The sequence below is a fragment of the Mesocricetus auratus genome, unplaced genomic scaffold (assembly GCF_017639785.1).
Source record: "Mesocricetus auratus isolate SY011 unplaced genomic scaffold, BCM_Maur_2.0 Super-Scaffold_100007, whole genome shotgun sequence".
NCBI classification, from domain to species: Eukaryota; Metazoa; Chordata; class Mammalia; order Rodentia; family Cricetidae; genus Mesocricetus; species Mesocricetus auratus.
Genome location: NW_024429191.1, coordinates 10,870,501 through 10,882,613, shown reverse-complemented (window position 1 = coordinate 10,882,613; position 12,113 = coordinate 10,870,501).

Genomic DNA, 12,113 nt, shown 5'->3' with positions numbered 1-12,113 from the left:
ACAATACTGGTATGAGGGTTGGTTTAATAAATCCCCCTGGTTCGCTACACTAGTCTCTACTCTTATGGGCCTCCCAACCTTTGGGCCCTACATTCACAAACAATAATTCAAGCCTTAGTCCTAACTCAACAATACCATGCCCTCAAACAGATGGAACCATAAGTAAACCTTAAATAGAGAGGGCTGGACAATAGGTAAAAGATTCTACCTATGCACAAGAACAAGGGGGGGAATGAAAGACCCCTACCCAGGGCCCCCCCTAGGAAAAGAAAAGCAAGGCCAGGCCGTTGCCTAATGAAAGAAACCCAGACCAGGTGTCTCACCCTCAAAACAGGATGTCTGTGATCACTATAGCAGTCATGGGACCCGGAAAATAATTGCTGAAGCGTGCTGGGAACTTTCATATGACAATACTAGAAAACCTAGTCCTTGGCAACTACCCTGGCCCCCAATTGTGTCTGATCACTATAGCAATCATGGGACCCGGATAATAATTACTGAAGCGTGCTGGGAACTTTCATATGACAATACCAGGACACCTAGTCCTTGGCAACTACCCTTGCCCCCAGTTGTGTCTATGATCACCATAGTAGTCATGGTGAAGTATGCCTGGGTCTTTCATAAAGTAATACCAGGAAACTTAGTCCGTGGGAACTACCCCTGCCCCCAAGATGAGCCAATGAAATGCCTGTTACTTATGTAACCATTGAAACTCTATAAATATTGTACTCCCTGAAAGCCCGGTATGCTCTGCACCCGAGTTGCAGTAGCATCCGCAGGCGCCTGTGTACTCAATAAATCACCTCTTGCATTTGCAGCCAGTGGTCTGGCCCCGGTTCTTGGGCAGAGGGTTCGGTTCAGTGCCCAGCGCTTTGATGCCGAGGTTTTTCCAATCTGTAGTGTGTTTGTCTGTGTGTGTGTGGGGCGTCTCCCAATGATCCTGCTGCTCTGTTTCTCCACTGGTAGCCAGAAAGCTTCAGAGAACATTGGGGTTACAAGGCCATATTAGATAATAGCTGGCCTGGTATGTGGATGGTAGGATATGAACTCAGGGCCTCCTAGTTGCACAGCAAACACTTAACCACTGAGCTAGCTTTTCAGATGCTGTTTTTTCCCTTTCTAAGCACAGAGAATTGTACCACAGAGGATGCCCTTCTCTGCTGCAACACTTTAATTTTTAAAAAAATGTTTTTTAGTCATGCATGGTTGGTAAGTGATTTTAATCCCAGCACTTGCAAGCCTGGGGCAGACAGATCTGAATCTCCGTTAGTTCCAGAAGAACCAGAGTTACACAGTGACACCCTGTCTTAAAAAAAAAAAAAAAAAAAAAAAGGCAAGATCCAATGTATCCCGCTACCTTCTATATTAAACAGGAGTGACTTCGAAATTCTGATCATCCTGTCTCCAGCTTTAGAGTGTTGGGACCATAGGCTTGTGTCTTAGTTAGGATTTTTAATGCTGTGAAGAGATACCATGACCACAGAAACTCTTTTTTTTTTTTTTTTTTGGTTTTTACGAGACAGGGTTTCTCTGTATTGTTTTGGAGGCTATCGGTCCAGCCCGGCCTCGAACTCCCAGAGATCCGCCTGCCTCTGCCTCCCGAGTGCTGGGATTAAAGGCGTGTGCCACCAACGCCCGGCTTAGAAACTCTTTAAAGAGAATATTTAGTTGGCATGGAAGCCTACAGTGCAGTCCATTGTCATCATGGTGGGGGTGACTCACTGACAGTTCAGTCCATTATCATCATGGAGGGGAGCATGGTGACATGCAGGCAGACTTGGTACTGGAGAGGTAACTAGGAGTCAGTCCTACATCTCTCAGGTAACAGGAAGTCAACTGAAAGTTGCACTGAGGGAAGCTTAAGCAATAAAGACAGCAGAGAGCCGGGCAGTGGTGGCGCACGCCTTTAATCCCAGCACTCGGGAGGCAGAGGCAGGCGGATCTCTGTGAGTTCGAGGCTGGGCTGGACCGATAGCCTCCAAAACAATACAGAGAAACCCTGTCTCGAAAAACCAAAATAAATAAATAAATAAATAAAGACAGCAGAGCCTGCCCCCACAGTGACACACTTCCTCCAAGGCCATACCCACTCCGACAAAGCCACACTTCCTAAGAGTGCCACTCCCTATGAGATTATGGGGGGGTGTCAATTACATTCAAACCGCAACAACTGTGTCACCACATCAACATACTGCGGTTCTCTTCCTTTCTTGTTTTTTTATGTGTGCGGGTGTTTTGCCTACATGTATATCTAGTGTCTGGTGACAGGGGAGTCTGGGGTAGGAAAGCAGTGGAGACAAGGATGCTGACGGTGACTTGAACTGTGGGGACCTGGCTCAAGAGCTTTCAGAGGAGAAGAATTTTGGTATGTTGTCTAAAGATCGTTCCTGTGATATTTTGGCAAAGAAAATGGCTGCTTTTTGCCCTTGTCTGAAGTGTCTGCCTGAGGCTAAAAAGTTTTGGATTAATTCCATTGGCAGAGGAAATGTCAAAACAGCCTAGTATAGACTGTCATGTGGTGTTAACTCTAATGAGGATTTATAATGAAAAAGAGCAAGCTGTTGAACAAGTAAAAACACAAAATGTACATATTGAGGAGAAAAGGGCAACAGAAAGTGGATTAGAGCTAAGTCCTGTGTTCAAGGAGGTAAACAGATTAAGAAGTAGACTACAGGACAAGACTGTAAGGATTCAGCCAGGCGTTGGTGGCGCACGCCTTTAATTCCAGCACTCGGGAGGCAGAGGCAGGCGGATCTCTGTGAGTTCGAGGCCATCCTGGTCTACAAAGCGAGTTCCAGGAAAGCCTCCAAAACAATACAGAGAAACCCTGCCTCGAAAAACCAAAAAAAAAAAAAAAAAAAAAAAAGACTGTAAGGATTCAGGCATTATGCTGGCCTCCCCCTGTCATGTGCCAGAATGCACTCAGGCAGTACCCTGGTCAGTCCAGGGTTCCTGGTTGTGTAGTCTGCACGCAGGTGCAAAGAAAGAGCCCTAACCACCTATGTTCTCTTTCCTGCTCCCTTTCCCTCTCTACTTCCTGCTGTTCCCCTGGGGCATACAGGGCTTTTTTCCTGTCTCCCTCTTCTCATCTGTCCTCTCTCTGTCTCTGTGTCTCTTTACCTCTGTCCCCCCCATAATAAAATGTCTCACTAAGCTCTGTCTGCCTTGCATGTTTGTCTTCCACCTAGGTCACCATCGCCTGCCCTGGAATCCGCCAAGGTAGTCCTTGGGCTTTATTCCTAACAAAGACCCCACCCAGCTAAACTTGCAACTTGTGGAAAGGAATTAAACAACAGTTTAGGTCCAGGTGTGGTGGCGCGTGCATTTAATCCCAGTACTCGGGAGGCAGAGGCAGGTGGATCTCTGAGTTTGAGAGTGAAGGGCCCAGACCCTCACCCAGACCCTTGCTTTGGCAGCCATTACAGGCTACAGAAAAGATCCAGCAAATATAGGTACCTGACTCAGCAACATGTGCTGCTCTTCCAACCTTGCCCAACCTTGCCCTAGTCACTAGGAAACCAGATGCCGTCCATGTGGCAAGGAACCAATCAGAAGTTAGCTGGAAGGTTCTGGAGGTGCTTTACTGATAATAGTGGGATGCAGAGCATAGCAACTGCCCTGGGGGGCCCTCTAGGCATAACAACCTTCCTGAAGCTGCAGCTGGCCAGTCAGCTAAGGACAGGTTGCCCAAGCCCCCGGAGATACACCAATCTTGAGACTGTTGCTATGCAACACTCCCCTTGCTCTACCCCCAATGCATTCCCTGTTCCACTGCAGCTCATGGTCCCTCTTGCTCCACCTGATTTGTTGGATGGACAGAGGATCTGAGTTTATCCCAGTTAACTCTTTGCTTTTGCATTGGAACTGGTCTCTTGGTGGTTTTGGGGGTTCAGAGTCTGGGCATAACAAGCACAACAGAGAGATCTAACTTGAGGGATCTAGTCTACAGATTGGGTTACAGGGCAGCCAAGCTTGCGAAGTGTAGGAAACCTTTGAAAATAGAAAGTTGGTGAAGATGTAATTAAATGAGGGGGCCATGTTCCATCCCCAGCAAGCAGTAGAATGTGGCAGCTTTGGCCACATGGTTTTGACTTTAGGGTCAAGGATAGGAGTTCTTCAAAGGGGTTATGGAATCTCTTCAACTAAGGAAAGTCACTGAGGCAAGGTGTATGGCAGGGGTGTCCCTGCATGGAGGTCCAGAGAAGCATTTGTGGGAAGCTGTGAAGTTGAAGCCTAGATTCCCTTGGAGACTTCAATATGTTAGACATGCCAGAGCCATGGGACACCTGCCGAGGAGAGTTGCTAATGGGGAGTGGAACCAGCCAGGAGAAAGAAGTGCTTTGCAGCCAACAAAGCTGAAAGGAGTTGGAGCTCTGAAGAGCGCTTTGACATCAGACATGGACATTCAGAATGTGGAGTTTGCTGAGATGGTTTTGATATTGTTTTGGTTCAGTATTTCCTCACCTTCGCTACATGTTGGAATGGTGATGTATATCCTGTGCCATTATATGTTGGAAGTATGTGATCTGCTTTTTGATTGATTTTATAGAGGATTGAAATTAAGAGATCACATGAGTCTCAGAAGAGACTTTGAACTTTGAACCTTCTAACAAGTTTGAGGCTGGAAAGTGGTGGTGCAACCCTTTAATCTCAGCACTTGGAGGCAGAGGCAGGCAGATTTCCGTGAGTTCAAGGCCAGCCTGGTTTACAAATCAAGTCTTAAGAGAGCCAAGACTGTTACACAGAGAAATCCTATCTCAAAAAACCAAAACAACAACAAAAAAAGCAAATCAAGAAAACAAGTTTGGGGGGCTGGAGAGATGGCTCAGTGGTTAAGAGCACCGACTGCTCTTCCAGAGGTCCTGAGTTCAATTTCCAGCAACCACATGGTGGCTCACAACCATCTGTAATGAGATCTGGTGCCCTCTTCTGGCCTGCAGGGATACACACATGCAGGAAGAACACTGTACACAAAATAAATAAATCTTTAAAAAAAAAAAAAAACAAAGGAAAACAAGTTTGAAACTGTTATAGACTATAGGGAACACCTTTCTTCACTCTGTTATAGTTACAAACTTGTGAACCAGGAAGTAAAGTTTGAATAGCTACGATCCTCATAGACTCATGTATTTGAATGCTTAACCCATAGGAAGTGACAATTATTAGGAGGTATGACTTTCTTAGAGTAGGTGTGGCCTTGTTGGAGGAAGTGTGTCACTGTGAGGGGCAGGCTTTGAGGTCTCATATGTGCTCAAGCTATGCCCAGTTTGACACACAGTTGCTTCTGCTGCCTGCAGATAAAGATGTAGAACTCTCAGCTCCTTCTCCTGCACCATGTCTGCCTGCATGCCACTGTGAAAATAATGGACTACACCCCTGAAATTGTAAGCCATCCCCAATTAGATGTTTTCCTCTATAAAAGTTGCTATGGTAGAGGCTGGAGAGATGACTCAGCGGGTGAGAGCACTGTCTGCTCTTCTAGAAGACCCAGGTTCAATTCCCAGAACCCACATAGCAACTCACAACTGTAACTCCAGTTTCAGGGCTTCTGACACCCTTGTTTTTTTGTTTTGGTTTGTTTTGTTTTGGTTTGGTTTGGTTTTTGGTTTTTCGAGACAGGGTTTCTCTGTGGCTTTGGAGTCTGTCCTGGAACTAGCTCTTGTAGACCAGGCTGGTCTCAAACTCACAGATATACGCCTGCCTCTGCCTCCTAAGTGCTGGGATTAAAGGCGTGCGCCACCCTGCCCGGCTGCTTCTGACACCCTTACACAGACATGTATGCAGGCAAAACACCAATGAACATAAAATAAAAATATATTAATTAAAATGAAAAGTTGCTATTCTTATGGTGTCTTTTCACAGTAATAGAAACCCTAAGTAAGATAGTCCATTTCTTTGGAATACCTCTCTGGGTATGTAGGTTCTGCTTACTTACCAAAATAACAACAAATTGCAATTTTAAAAATACTTGTGATCGGGCGGGGCGTTGGTGGCGCACGCCTTTAATCCCAGCACTTGGGAGGCAGAGGCAGGCGGATCTCTGTGAGTTCGAGGCCAGCCTGGTCTACAAGAGCTAGTTCCAGGACAGCCTCCAAAGCCAGAGAGAAACCCTGTCTCGAAAAACCAAAAAAAAAAAACAAAAAACAAAAAACAAAACTTGTGATCTGAGCACAGCTGAAATCCAGTGGTTTTTCCTGTGTAACATGATTGTTGCCTCCATGCCTGTGAGTCATCACTCTGTTTCTGCTTTTGCTACAGGAACGCTGGTGTCCCCAAGATGCTAGTCCCATAGGGGAAGGATTTCAGTGTGACCCTATGAGCTGCCTAACTCTTTCTTTCCACAATCATGGGGTAGATCCTCTCATCTAAGAGGTTGGTAGTCCTGAGTGTGGAACACATACCTGCATTTCCAGCACTTGGAAGATTGAGGCAGGATAATTGCTCTAAACTGAGCCAAATTCTAATCAACCTTAAAGACTGGTGTGCCAAACAAGGACTGAACTCTCTTCCTCTTTCTCAAAGGGTCTCACCACATGTGTCTTGAGAGTGTTGAGATTAAAACTGTATGGCATCATGCTTAGTCCTCTATTAATTTATTATTATCACTGATGTGTGTTTATGTGTGCATGATGTGGACATGTATGGTGTACAGCACAGGACACTTGTGCAGGCCATTGAGCAACCTTGGACTCCGTTCCCACCTTCACATTTATGTGGATTCTGAGGGTTGAATTCAGGTCATTAGGTCTGCATCCTCTCGAGGCGATAGTCTTTACTCACTGAGCAATCTCACTAGCCCCTCTTTTTTAAATTTCCTATTCTCTTTTAGTTAATCACTGCTCCCATCTGTACATCTTTGTTCATCTAGCAAATCCAAATCCCCATCACTATGGCTCCACCTCTTCCCAGCTACTTAACACATTACAATTTGTTTTATTTATTTATTTATTTGGTTTTTGTTTTGTTTTACAGATAGGGTTTCTGATGTGTAACAGTCCTGATTGTCCTGGAACTCACTCTGTAGACCAGGCTAGCCTCAAACTCACAGAGATCCAACTGCCTCTGCCTCCTGAGTGCTGGGATTAAAGGCCTGCACCACCACTGCCCAGCTTGTTTTATTTATAAGTATAAGCAGGATCAAAAATGTTGATATTAAAAATAATTATGATTGCAAAACAAAAAATGATAATTTCGAAAAATCACTAGTGTTTTTGTTGTTGTTGCTCAGTATATGATTTTTTTACTCTCTCCCTCTCCATTCCAAGGTTAAAACTCAGGGCCTTATGCACAACTGAGCCACACCCCAAGCCTCACGCTCCTTATTTATCCCCACTTTATGTAGGTGTCTTAGGGCTCTCTAGAGGAAGAGAACTGGTGGGATGTATGAGTGATGGGAACAATGAGGTGGCCCAGGAAGCAAAGGCACTGGCTTCTGAGCCTAAAGACCTGGCTGCATGCTGTCTCCAGGACCCACATGATGGAAGAAGCAATTCCTGCAAGCTGTTCATAACCTTCACCTGTGCATAGTGTTGTCAAATCCCCTGCCTCTACACACACACACACACACACACACACACACACACACACACACACACACACACACACACACACACACGCTCGCGCGCGCACAAAAAGTAAATACCTAAAAATGTAACAGATGGCCGGGCATTGGTGGCGCACGCCTTTAATCCCAGCACTCAGGAGGCAGAGGCAGGCAGATCTCTGTGAGTTTGATGCCAGCCTGGTCTACAAAGCAAGTTCCAGGACAGCCTCCAAAACAATACAGAGAAACCTTGTCTGGAAAAACCAAAAAAAAAAAAAAAAAAAAAAAAAAAGTAACAGATGTGTGTGTGTGTGGGGGGAGGTTACAAGAGTGACTTACAAGTGATGGGGCTAAGGAGGCCACCAGGAGTCATCTACAGACTGGAAAGGTAAGACCCCAGTCCTTCAGTCCATGAAGCTGAGTGGTACAGCAGTGCTGACAGTCCAACACGTTTCTTAGACTCCCTTAGAGAATCCCTTATCCTCAAAGGCTGAAGAAACTGGAGTCTGACCAAGGATGAAGCAGCAGCAATGAAGGGATAGACCCCTCAACCACTGAGAAGGCAAGCAAGGGAGGAACCCAGGTCTTACCTCTGAACTTTTTATATTTGCCCTTCCCTCAGCAATGGTGCAGCCACTCAGGAGGGTCTTTCCTGTCAGTTAATCCTTCCTGGAAGTGCCTCACAGATGTTGGGCACTGATGAACCAGAAGATGAAGGATCCAGGCAACAACCTCAAGCAAACACTCTGGCCTTTAATCCCAACACTCAGGAGGCAGAGGCAGGCAGATCTCTGTGAGTTCGAGACTAGTCTGGTCTACAAGATCTAGTTCCAGGAAAACCTCCAAAGCCACAGAGAAACCCTGTCTTGAAAAACAAAACAAAACAAAGCAAAACAAAAGGCTCAGCAGTTAGGAGCAGTTAAGATGGCTCAGCAGTTAAGAGCAGTGTCTGTTTTTCCAGGGGACGGCGATCCAATTCCCCGCATGGCAGCTCACAAATGTCTGCAACTCTAGTTCCAGAGGATCAAACACCCTCACACTGACATACATGCAGGTCAAACACCAATGCACATAAAATAGTAAATAAATCCTTAGAAGAATAATAAAAACAAATTAAAAGCAATAATAATTAATAAAATAACAATAAAATAATCAATGCAGTGTCTTCCCTGGTGTTGCATAATAGCACCCCCAACATTCACAGGGGTTTTAAATTCAAGGGCTACAAAGTGAGCCCCAGGTCAGTCTAGGTTACAGGTTAAGACTCATCTCAAAGGCAGAGGCAGGTGGATCTCTGTGAGTTCGAGGCCAGCGTGGTCTACAGAGCTAGTTCCAGGACAGTCTCCAAAACAATACAGAGAAACCCTGTCTCGGGAAAAAAAAAAGACTCATCTCAAAATAATTAAGTAGATTTGGGGATGGAAGAACACTTGACTAGCACACCCAGGCTCTGGGTTTGAACCTCAGCAAGGCGTGAACTGGGCAACCCATGCTTGTAATACCAGCACGTGGAAGGTAGAGGAGGAGGATCAGAAGTTAAGCTACATGATGTGTTTGAGGACAGCTTGGGCTTCATAAATCCTGTCTGAACAACAGTCATAACAATAGATGCTGGAGATGTGGCTCTATGCTTGAGAACACTTGCTGCACCTCAAGGAGAATGAGTCTGGATTTCAGCACCTATGTAACAAGCTGGGCATGGTCCTGAGAACAACTGGTAGCACCAGCAATGTGGAGAGTAGTGAAGACAGGGGGATTAAAGGTCTTGCTCACTACCAAGCCTACTAAAAGCAACAAGAGCTCCAGGTTCTGGGAGAGACACTGCCCCAAAAGAATAAGGCTGAAAGTGATGGAGAGGGCTGGAGCTCAGAGACTAAGAGCACTGACTGTTCTTCTAGAGGAACTGAGTTCAATTCCCAGCAACCATCTATAAGAGATCTGGTACCCTCTTTTGGCATACGTGTGGGCAGAACACTGTATACATAATAAGTAAAACTAAATCTTTTTTTTTTTTTTTGGTTTTTCGAGACAGGGTTTCTCTGTGGCTTTGGAGGCTGTCCTGGAACTCACAGAGATCCGCCTGCCTCTGCCTCCCGAGTGCTGGGATTAAAGGCGTGTGCCACCAACGCCCGGCTAGTAAAACTAAAGCTTAAAAAAAAAAAAAGAAAGTGATGGAGAAGGACAACCAATGTCTTCTTCTGGCCTTTGCACAGATGTATGCACTTACATATATGTGCATACATCTCACACAGACACATGTGCATACATCTCACAGACACACTCATATACATGTTCATACATCTCATACACATGTGTATACATCTCTCATACACATTCATATATATGCATACACCTCACACACACATGTGCAAATATCTCACACACATGTGCATACATCACACACACTCATATACTCAAAAACATTTGCATACATCTCACACTCTGCACATGTGCATACAACACACACACAAACACACACTTATACATATGTGCATACACTACATACTCTCCCTCTCCCTAATAAATTACAACAGCTGGATGTGGTGCTAATGCTTTTTTAAAAAGATTTATTTATTTATTATGTATACAGTGTTTTGCCTGCATGCCTTCAGGTCAGAAAAGGACACCAGATCTCATTATAGATGATTATGAGCCACCATGTGGCTGCTGAGAATTGAAGTCAGGACCTCTGGAAGAGTAATCAGTCAGTGCTTTTAACTGCCGAGCCATCTCTCCAGTCCCACTTTTTTTTTTCTTTTTGGTTTTTTGAGACAGGGTTTCTCTGTGTAGCCCTGGCTGTCCTGGAACTCACTCTGTAGACAGACTTGCCTCAAACACACAGACATATCTGCCTCTGTCTCCAGAGTGCTGGTACGAAAGATGTGAATCACCCAACACGTGCCAATGCTTTTAATCCCACACTTGGATAGAACTTTGAGTTCGAGGTCAGCATGGTTTGCATAACTAGTTCCAGGCCTGCCAGATATACCATGAGACCCTAGCTAAAGAAAGAAAACAGAAAAGAAGAAAAGAAGGAGGAGAAAGAAATAAAGGAGAAAACCATGTTAAATAATAATAACAAAATAGTCAGGCAGTGGTGACACATGCCTTTAATCCCAGCACTAAGGAGGCAGAGGCAAGCAAATCTCTGTGAGTTTGAGGCCAGTCTGGTCTACAGAGCAAATTCTAGGACAGTCTCCAAAGCTATACAGAGAAACCTTGTTTTGAAATCCCCCCCCAATAATAATAATAAATTACATGTTAAATGAATAAATAACTTGAATCTGGTCTGGGAGAGCATTCCTATAATCTCAGCAGTAGAGACATGAGAGGTATGGAGATTATGAGTTCAAAGCAGCCTCTGCTACCTATGGAGCTCAGGGACAGCAGCAAGGATTATACCTCTGTCATAAAAACAAAGACAAACAATTCCCAGTTCCCACATATGGTACACAGACATATGTTCAGGCAAAAGCTAATAAATGTAAAATTAAAATAAATAAAATATTTTTAAAAATGCTGTTGAAGTTGACCTTCCTGTTAAGAAAAAAAAAACTGGGTATAGTGGAAACACTTTTTAATCCCAGCACTCACAGGCAGAAGCAGGCAGAGCCTGGTCTACAGAGTGAGTTCCAGGTCAGCCAGAGCTACACAGAGAGACCCTGTTTCAAAAAGAGAAAAAAAAAGAAAGAAAAAAAGAAAAAGAAAAAGGAAAAAGAAAAACAAACAAATCAAACCCACAAATACAAACAAAACTTGGGCTAGAGAGATGGCTCAGGTAACTCTAGCCCTAGAGAATCCAATGTCCTCTTCTGGCCTCCTCTGCCCTCCAGGGCGGTAGTGCTCAGACATACTTTAGGACAAACAAACATACACTGAAAATAAAAGTAAAAGGGGCAGCCGGGCGTTGGTGGCGCACGCCTTTAATCCCAGCACTCGGGAGGCAGAGGCAGGCGGATCTCTGTAAGTTCGAGACCAGCCTGGACTACCAAGCGAGTTCCAGAACAGCCTCCAAAGCCACAGAGAAACCCTGTCTCGAAAAACCAAAAAAAAAAAAAAAAAAAAAAAAAAAAAAGTAAAAGGGGCTAGAGAGATGGCTCAGTGGTAAGAGCAGTTTCTGCTCTCCCAGAGGATCTGAGTTTGGTTCCCAGCACCCAGGTGGGACAGCTCACAACCCTATGCTGTGCACAAACATGTAAATTAAAAAATTTTTTTCTGGGGGAGTGTTCAAGAAGGGCTTCTCTAAGTAGCCCTGGCTGTCCTGGAACTCACTCTGTAGGCCAGGCTGACTTCAAACTCTGAGATCTGCCTGTCTCTGCCTCCCGGAGTACTGGGATTAAAGGTGTGCTCCATTACAGTTCAGCTTGTAAACTAAAAAAAAAGTTTTAATCTGAAAAAAAGAAAAATGTTTAAACAAAATGAAAATTCCAATAAATAAACAAATACTCTGAATAGTTAAGGACGTAGTAACAGAACTGCCAAGTAGTCCAACTGTCTAACCCAGCTAAACAGACCCAATTGGTATTTACCGGGGCTATTCTCCATGAAGTACAGTTGCAATGTTTGACTG